Raw genomic sequence first — 8,855 nt, forward strand, 5'->3', positions numbered from 1 at the left:
TTCTCAATAAAATGTAAATAAAGTATTTAAACATCTGCTTTTTGTACATAGTAAAACCAGAATTTTCGCTATAACTGAAGAATATTTAAGCTGGCAAAAAAAGCTGTTGCCCAAGTTTTAGGGTAAAGTAGATGGTTAGGCTTTTACCATCTACCATAACTTTTTTTTTTTTTTTTTAGTTCCCCATGCTCCTATCATTAATCCTTCTGTGGTCATATGAGAACAGCTTCTGCAACTGAAGATGCACGTAATAATATCAATCTTTGAACCAAAAGTCACAGGTTTGGAGACTTAAATAGCAGAAAGCGTTAGCAAGATACAGACAGACCTGGCACTCCAGTCTGTCTTTCCTACAAGCAAAAACTGCTCAGAAGAATTATCATGGGCACAACAATAAATGGGCAATACAATAAATGGATGATGGACCAAGAAATCTCATAGATGTTATTTAAACATTAGCATCAGAAAAAGAAAGCTTCTAATTTTTTTTTCTTTTGGGTTTAGTGCATCTTTTTAACTAGTTCTAACTCATCTAGTTCTGTCAAGGTTAGTTCTCATCCATGAATAAAGTGTTGCATATTTTTAAAGTTAATTTATAAAACTGTCAGGGTAAGCATGTTTATCAGAAGCAGGAGTATCTAGGCCAGTGGCTTTCAACCTCTTTAGACTCAAGGCACCCATCACTGGACTCAACAGATCCCTCCAAAAATGCCAGCTCTTAGCTTTCACTTGGTCTTTGACTATGGAAAAATAAAAGCAGTTCTTCTGTTGCAGAGAATTTAGAAAGCCCACAATAGGTCATACTGTTTTTGATGCTATGGATTCCTACATGAAATCTCTGGATTTATCTTGCGAATCATATGCAAGTGCTCCCTTAACAATGCTAATATTGTACAACACCCTGCGTCACCCTTAAAAGGATCACACGTCACCCCATGGTGGTTGAGAACCCTTGTCTAGACCATAGATTTCTCAGGTAGGGATTATTGTCTGCACAAACTTGCAATAAGTACATCTGATCCTTGATTGGAGTCCTTGGGTACTAGCTTAACCATCAATAGTAAGAGATTCTTCTCCAAATAATTTGAATATTCTAAAAAAGGAAGTGTTTCTCATAAGTGGTGCTCTTACATTTAGGGTTTTCCCAAATTCATTCCTTTTCATTCCTAGTTCCCACACTGAAGAAAAAGGCCTCCATCGTAGTAAGTACTATCGACTGGCTAAGAAGAGTTGCCTGCTTCTTACCTATAGTTTGTTCACTCTGCTTAGACTGCAAAACATGCAGCTTTGTTTCTTGGAGTGGTGACTGACAACAGGGTGTCCTTCCAGGGCTAGTTGTGAAGCCCCTGGAGTCCCCACATCCCTCATTTTGTGGACAACCAACCCTCCAGTTGCCTGCTATGCCTTGATTTTGATTTTGATTTTTTTACTTTTATATAAGGGAGGCTGCCACAGGGCTTCCTAAATTGCTGTCTTAAATGACCACCAGGTGCTATGGTCACTGCCTTATGGGCTAATTGCATGGCTCCATTCCAACTGTACACCATGCCCCATGCTTTGCAGATGGCATCCTCCTTAATATTCTCTAACACTTAGCCCAGGGGCAGGCAAAATGCGGCCTGGGGGTCCAGATCCAGCCCACCAGGCCATTCTATCCAACCTGTGGGGCCCCTAAAAATTTTAGAAACTTAATATTCATCTGCCCTGGGCTGCCTGTCACGCGGCCCTCGATGACTTGCCAAAACTCAGTAAGCGGCCCTCCACCCGAAATAATTGCCCACCCCTGACTTAGCCCCTTCTCTGGGGTTCCTAGACCCTCACTAGTCCTACACTCTCAGCCCCCCAATCTGGGTTCTGGACTGCTCCCTGGGTCTCTAGGAGCCTCCTCCTCCTCTTGGTTCCTCCTTAAAACCCCCAGACTGCTTTAGGGGTTAGTCTCCAAGCTGAGAACTGCAGCCATCCTGCTGAGATGATGTTCTCTCAGCAGGCTCCAAGGTGTTACTGCTGGGTCATTCCAGGACCTGAGCTTATATCCTCTCTTAACTCAACCCTCCTCCTGGGTCAGATGACTACTCCACACCTGCAGGCTCCTTCAGCCCCAACCTACCTACTCTTAATGTGGCAGAAGCACCAAACCTCCTGCCACACACTACTCACAGCTCCATATTTAACTGTTCTGTGCCCTGAACACAAACAGCCTCAATTAATCTTCTTACAGACATAGCATTAAGTATGTGTGCACATGTGGGCTATGGTATATACTGGGTCATAGGGAGGTCATTTGCCTCTTTCCCCCCCACTCTGCAATAAAAGCACTACCTAGCTAGCTCACAGAGGTCTTGTGAAACCCAAGTCATTAATGTTTGAAGCAAAAAGCTTTATATATAAAAGTCAAGAGCTTTCCATCAGCTCCAGCGCCATTGGCTCAAGAAGTCATGACGTAACTAGGAGAAAGGCAGGGATTTTTACGGGCGATATCTTGTATTGAACTAATGGCTGGGATTTCAATAGCTTGTGTAAGTCTATCCCAGCCATGCAGTTGGTCAAATAAGAGCTCTCTCACCAAAATCCCTGCCTTTTGCCTGTTTCCTCGACTGTAATGGCTACAGCATGAAATAAGTACTTTTTCCAGTCTAAGACTGACAAGGTCTTTGAGATGCTCATTAATGAACCATGAAAAATTGTTAGAGCAGTGGTGTCTACAGTTGGCCTTACCACAATGAACAAGAAGGAAGGAGTGTCATGAGCCAGTATGCCCATTGTAAATCCAGCCCAACCTACTGACTACTATCAACAAAATAACAAAGACAAGCAGCAGCTATTTAGTGAGGATTTCTTGGCCTAGCCTATAATAAAATACATTAAAGCTCCCTTTTCTGGCAAAGGAGGCCCCAGTGGCCTAATAGCTAAGGCACTAGCCCTTTAAGTTAGGGATTGTGGGTTCAAGCCCCACCTGGCTTAAGAAAAGCTGCTGTGACTCTAAGAAAGAGCTGTAATGGCAGTAGTGTTTATGTTCCTCACCCTTCACTTCCCTTGTTTTTCTGCTGAAAACTCAGAAAAAAGTGGCTTCAGTTTCAAGGGTACTGAAGCTCTTTTGGAGAAGAGCAGGTTTTAGATCTGGTGGGAGCAGGGCAATCAGGTCTATAGATCCACACTGATCCTAGGAGCTGGATAAGAGACCAGATCCCTCCCTAGCAGTCCTGGAGAACCCACCCCACAGGCTGCATTAACTCTTTTCTGGATTTCTAGTAGCACATCGAGGGAATATATGTCACCCTTCCCAGGACTCCTGCCAACAGTTCATTAGCCTCTACATAAATACCGACTGAGCCCACTGACATCACTCCCATGCACAGTGTGCTCCCTCTATTTTATTCCCTAAGCAGTTCTCCACATTTTCCTCTTGAAGCTCACACAAGCATAAAATCTGGACCTAGGTGATAGTGGCTTAGGACTGCTTGACTTGTTCCTTCTTTTCAAGACAGTTCATGTTAATATAAGAACGGCACTGGTTCCCCTAGCACAGGGGCAGGCAATTATTTCAGGTGGAGGGCCACTTACTGAGTTTTGGCAAGCCATAGAGGGCCACATGACAGGCAGCCAGGGGCAGATAAATACTAATTTTCTAAATTTTTGAGGAGCCCCATGGGCCGGATAGAATGACCTAGTGGGCTGGATCTGGCCCTTGGGCCGCATTTTGCCCACCCCTGCCCTAACACATGGCTCTTTGCATTTCCTAACCCACATTTAGCTTGATAGACTAAAATGGTTAAATAGTTGCACTACCAAGGGAATGGTCGGCCTTCTGGCCTGATGTCAGACAGGTCTCTGCCATTATGCCATGCCGTAAATGAGCAAAACAGCTGGATAGATGAGTTGGCCTAAAGCCTCCCATGACCTCACTTCCCTGGCTGACTGTTTGTTGTGAGGCTTAAATGAAACTAGATCTTGCTGTGGGTGCGTCTACATGTACATTCATGCACCATAGTTATGATGCATTAAATTTAGAATCAATCTAGGGCTCACTAATACAACCACCTTGTGCATTTGATGCTGAATTCCGCTTTCCATGGTGACTCGTTGCACAAGTGCCCTCTAAGCTCGCTGCTCCTGGAGACGAGGCACTACAGCAGAACTGCACCGGAAAGAGAAAGCTTCTTGTCCTAGTCCTTGTTGGGAAAGGGGAGGAAAAGCTTGAGGTTACAGAGCAAGGCTCAGAAGCACTCCCATTTTTGAATAGCAAAGGCATGACAAGGGGGTTCGTGGAATGGCCACGTGGGGGCGATCTGGGCTAAGCAATGGGGAAGCTCTGGTGGTCCCTGGAAGGGGCTTCCCTCTGCTGCTCCCCACCCAGGACCTGGCCCCAAGCAAACTTTTAGTATCGGCCCCCGCTTCGCTAGCGATAATGATTTTTTTGTTGCAAAAGTCCTTATCACATCTGCGGTATCAATGTCTGTAAATAGTTCGTTCTCAGTTGATAACATGGCCAGTGCCGTATATGTGCAATAGTAAAGCTTTGGGTTTTTTGCAATTGAAATTTTTTTTTTTCATTTTCAGGCCCCTTTCTGTCCAGGCCCCAGGCAGTCACCCAATTTGCCCATGCCTATGTCTGGGTTTGTGTATGTGTACACATATATATACCCACACAAACATATTATACACACACACACACACAGAGGCAAACATATATTATGTATTATTTTATATTATATTAATGCACACACATAGATCTCATGCCTGCATATATATATATGTCTGGCTGACGCATAGATCTCATGCCATACATACATATATACACATACACACACACACACACATATATATATATCCACACACACACATATACACATAGTGTGTGTGTGTTATATACTCAAGCAAACAGACAAGGTTCAAGGTTCTTTGGGTAAATCTGATATCTTTTATTAGACCAACCCAAATAGTTGGAGAATAGTTATTAAGCAAGCTTTACACCCCTGCACACACACACACATATATATATATACACACACACACATATACACATAGTGTGTGTGTGTTATATACTCAAGCAAACAGACAAGGTTCAAGGTTCTTTGGGTAAATCTGATATCTTTTATTAGATCAACACGAGCACAGACCGTCTGCAGACGCTTCCTCAGCCTGACCAAGGGTGTTTGTACCCAAAAGCTTGCAAAGAAGAATTTTTCCAACTATCTGAGTTAGTCTAATACAAGATATTATTGCATCTACTCGAAGACCCTTGTCTGCCTGTGTCCTTAGACTGATGGGGTTACACACTGACACACACCTACACAGTGTGTGTGTGTGTGTGTGTGTGTGTGTGTGTGTGTGTTATATACAGGCAAGGTTCTTTGGGTAGATGTGATATCTTTTATTAGACCAACAGAGTAGTTCTTATATACACGCACACACAGATCCGTTGTCCCTATGTGCAGGCTTACATACACCTCGGGTGTCAGCTGTTACTATTCATGCAGGAGAAGCCCCCCAGCCCGCCGGTAGGTCCTCCCCGCCAGTAAGGAGCCGGAGCCGGCCCGCACCACCTGCAGCGCAGAGAGGACGCCGCTCGCCCGTGCGGTAAAAAGAAAACCAAATGCACCCCAGATGGGACTCGAACCCACAATCCCTGGCTTAGGAGGCCAGTGCCTTATCCATTAGGCCACTGGGGCTTCGGCGAATGACTCGTGCCTCAGCAGCACTTCACCCTGCGGCAAGCGAGGAGGGCGCGGAGTTTCGTGCGCTCCGGACCGCGCAGGCTCCGCGCTCAGCGCAGCGGCCCAAGGGAGGCGCCCCCCCGCCCCCGCAGGGGCAGAGCGCGCGGCGCGCACAGCACGGCCCGTCCCGCTTCCCCACCCTGTGACCGCGTAGCTCAGCGCGCAAGGCGGAGCGCTGCGAGCTGGCACATCACGCGTTCGACTCCCGTCATTGCCAAATTCGCCCCCTTTGCTCCCGTTCACGTTTAGGGAAGCGGGCGGTTTTAAATACCTTCAGAACAAGGAATAGTTTAATCCGCCGGGATTAAACTACTCGGATTCTTCCACTGTGTTCAAGCAATCACCTGGATAGGGGCAGCTCCCTTTACAATTGCACAGCCCCCGGCACGGAAAAGAAACCGCAGCAAAGCGGGTTGTGGCGCCGGCGGGCAAGGGTCTGCGGGGAGAGGCGGTCTCTCTCCTTCGTTAGCTCACCGAAATAGTTGGGGAAATTGTTCTTTGCAAGCCAGGCACGGGGGGAGCCTTCACGAAGGGTGTTTGTACCCAAAGAGAGAACATTATTAGTATATCTACAACGTTTAGTTGGTCTAATTACATTTATTTTATTATATACGTTTAGCTGGTCTAATAAAAATCACATTTATACACACAATATACACACACATTTCGTTGGGCTAATTAAATAGTCTACATTTATTTTCTTATATACATTTAGTTGCTCTAATAAAAGAGATCACATTTTTAGTATATACATTTAATTGGGCTAATTAAGGAGTCTACATTTATTTTATATACATTCAGCTGCTCTAATCAAATCACATTTTTAGTATATATACATTTAGTTGGGCTAATTAAATCGTCTAATTAAATTTATTTTAGTATATACAGTTAGCTGGTCTAATAAAACCACATTTTTAGTGTGTACACACACACACACACACACACATCTATTTAGTTGGTCTAATTAAATAGTCTAATTACATGTTCATATATACATTTAGTTGCTCTGATAAAAGAGATCCCAGACAGCACCTTGCCTGCCAGAGACCATCGCGGGCGCTTACACCGGTTGCACCGCAAACACGATTCTCCGCGTATGACTTCGGCTACACCCGGGGGAGCGCGGTGTTATCAGACCCCTGAAAGAGATTTTTTCAAACGGAAATGAAAATGACGGGCAATAAGAAACGCTGGGTGCTTTCTTACGAGTCTGTCCAGCAGATGATGTCCTGCAGGTGGGTTTTAAAGACGCCACTAAGAGCTCGAGACCAAGCCTGGAGGAGGCTGCAGCGGCGCGCGGCGCGTTGGAGCTCATCCCCGGCGCACGCTGTCTGCACCGCGGCCCCACCAGTGCAGTGTGACCGCGTGGCCTAATGGATAAGGCGTCTGACTTCGGATCAGAAGATTGAGGGTTCGAGTCCCTTCGTGGTCGGATTGTTTTAGTGAAGCCTCAAGTACGAATGAAGAGCCCTCCTTCAAAAAAGAGCCGCATGAAAAGTAGATGCGTATGACGGGAGGGAGGGAAAAAACCCCACCAGGACAAGGAGAGAAGGAAGGGTGGTAGTTTTGGAGTGTGATCTGCCAGTGTGCAAGAAAATTGCTGATATAGCAAGCAGATCCACACAGGCCACCCCATCCTGGTCAAAAATGGTCCCTATGAAAATCAGTCCCTGCTCATAGACATGACTTGCAAGCCCCCCGACAGCCCCTGATGCCAGGAGCAGCACAGCACAGCAATCTCTATTAAAAAAAAGAGCTAGGATGGGCTGGATGGGGAAAAAATAGGTGATCAATGAGTGTACCAAGGCAGAGCCTGCGGAAATAAAAGGGGAAACTATCTGGATCCTTGTCTTTCAGCTTTGGCTCGGAAGAAGCGGTGCGATGACAAGTGAAGCAGGGAGGAGCAGGAGAACGCGCAGCTGATATAGCCACCGCACGTGTGGACTGTGCCCAGGATTTACACCCAGAAATCAGTGTGGCTAGGAGAGCTAGCACCCTCCAGATTTAGGCCCCTGCAGAGAAAAAGAGGGTGTTACCTGCAGGATTATTATTTTAGGAAAGAAATTTAGGAAAGAAGGGAAATGACTGGGAATTTTTCTCGGGGCAAAGATGCTGTGCTGGAGCCTCTGCTTCAGGAGTGCTCTGCAATGCAATGCAGGGCCTGCCTGGGCTTGGCTGCAACGTGCAGGGAGAGGCGAGTCTGGCACGTGCAGTCAGGAGAGAGCACACTGCAGCCTGTATCTGCAGCAAAGACCTTGGTGTCTAGCTGGGGAAGGGGCCAGGGGAGCTTGTATGAAGCATCACATTATGTCATGAAACTCCTTTCCATTAAGCCCCAGTGGCCTAATGGATAAGGCACTGGCCTCCTAAGCCAGGGATTGTGGGTTCGAGTCCCATCTGGGGTGGATGGCTTTTTCTTTGAGCTCAGAAATTATTTCATCCACAAGACACAGGTGGTGCTGTTTTATGCTACCCTCTGTTTGTACCCACTGCATTTTCATTTGAATACATATTTAAAGCATCAGTTTTCAGTTGATTGTTCCCAGAAGCAAACATTTTTCAAATTAAGCTATGACTTCTTTTTTGGGGTTGGGGGGAGGCGGCAGGGGAGAAGGAAACCCAAATCCTGTTACTTAACAGGGACTGAAGCAGACAGTGAGTGATCTCCATCCTCTCAGGATATTCCCTCACTCTATTTAATCCAAATTTTGTTTTACTGGATTTTTCCCAGTTAAAAAACAGGCTTCCTTGCAACAGTCACTGGACAGTCACCTCGCTGGGGGTTACTTGACCCCAGTTGTCTTTTCCTGCCTACTGCAGGGGGGGCTGGACCCGATGATCTACACCAGGGGTGGGCAAAATGCAGCCCGGGGGCCAGATGAGGTCCACCAGGCCCTTCCATCCAGCCTGCGGGGCCCCTAAAAATTTAGAAAATTAATATTTTTCTGCCCCTGGCTGCCTGTCATGCGGCCCTTGATGGCTTGCCAAAACTCAGTAAGCTGCCCTCCCTCAGAAATAATTGCCCACCCCTCATCTACAAGGTCCCTTCCAGCCCCTAAAAACTATGAATCTATGAACAGAATGAGAGCATGGGTTTCCTCAAATCAGATGAACTTGGAAACTCTGTTTTAACTCTCCTTT

The 8,855-nt window shown here is 46.1% G+C and overlaps 3 non-coding genes across 3 annotated transcripts; 2 read left to right on the top strand and 1 right to left on the bottom strand.

The window, feature by feature from the left end:
- Nucleotides 1-5,596: 5,596 nt before the first annotated feature.
- TRNAR-CCU lies at nt 5,597-5,669 on the bottom strand. Its single transcript has one exon. It is a non-coding gene; the product is annotated as a tRNA-Arg (tRNA).
- A 1,404-nt stretch (nt 5,670-7,073) lies between these two features.
- Nucleotides 7,074-7,146, top strand: TRNAR-UCG. The gene has a single exon. It is a non-coding gene; the product is annotated as a tRNA-Arg (tRNA).
- Nucleotides 7,147-8,046: 900 nt separating this feature from the next.
- TRNAR-CCU lies at nt 8,047-8,119 on the top strand. Its single transcript has one exon. It is a non-coding gene; the product is annotated as a tRNA-Arg (tRNA).
- Nucleotides 8,120-8,855: the final 736 nt, after the last annotated feature.

This window comes from Alligator sinensis, unplaced genomic scaffold (genome assembly GCF_000455745.1).
Source record: "Alligator sinensis unplaced genomic scaffold, ASM45574v1 scaffold400_1, whole genome shotgun sequence".
NCBI lineage: Eukaryota > Metazoa > Chordata > Crocodylia > Alligatoridae > Alligator > Alligator sinensis.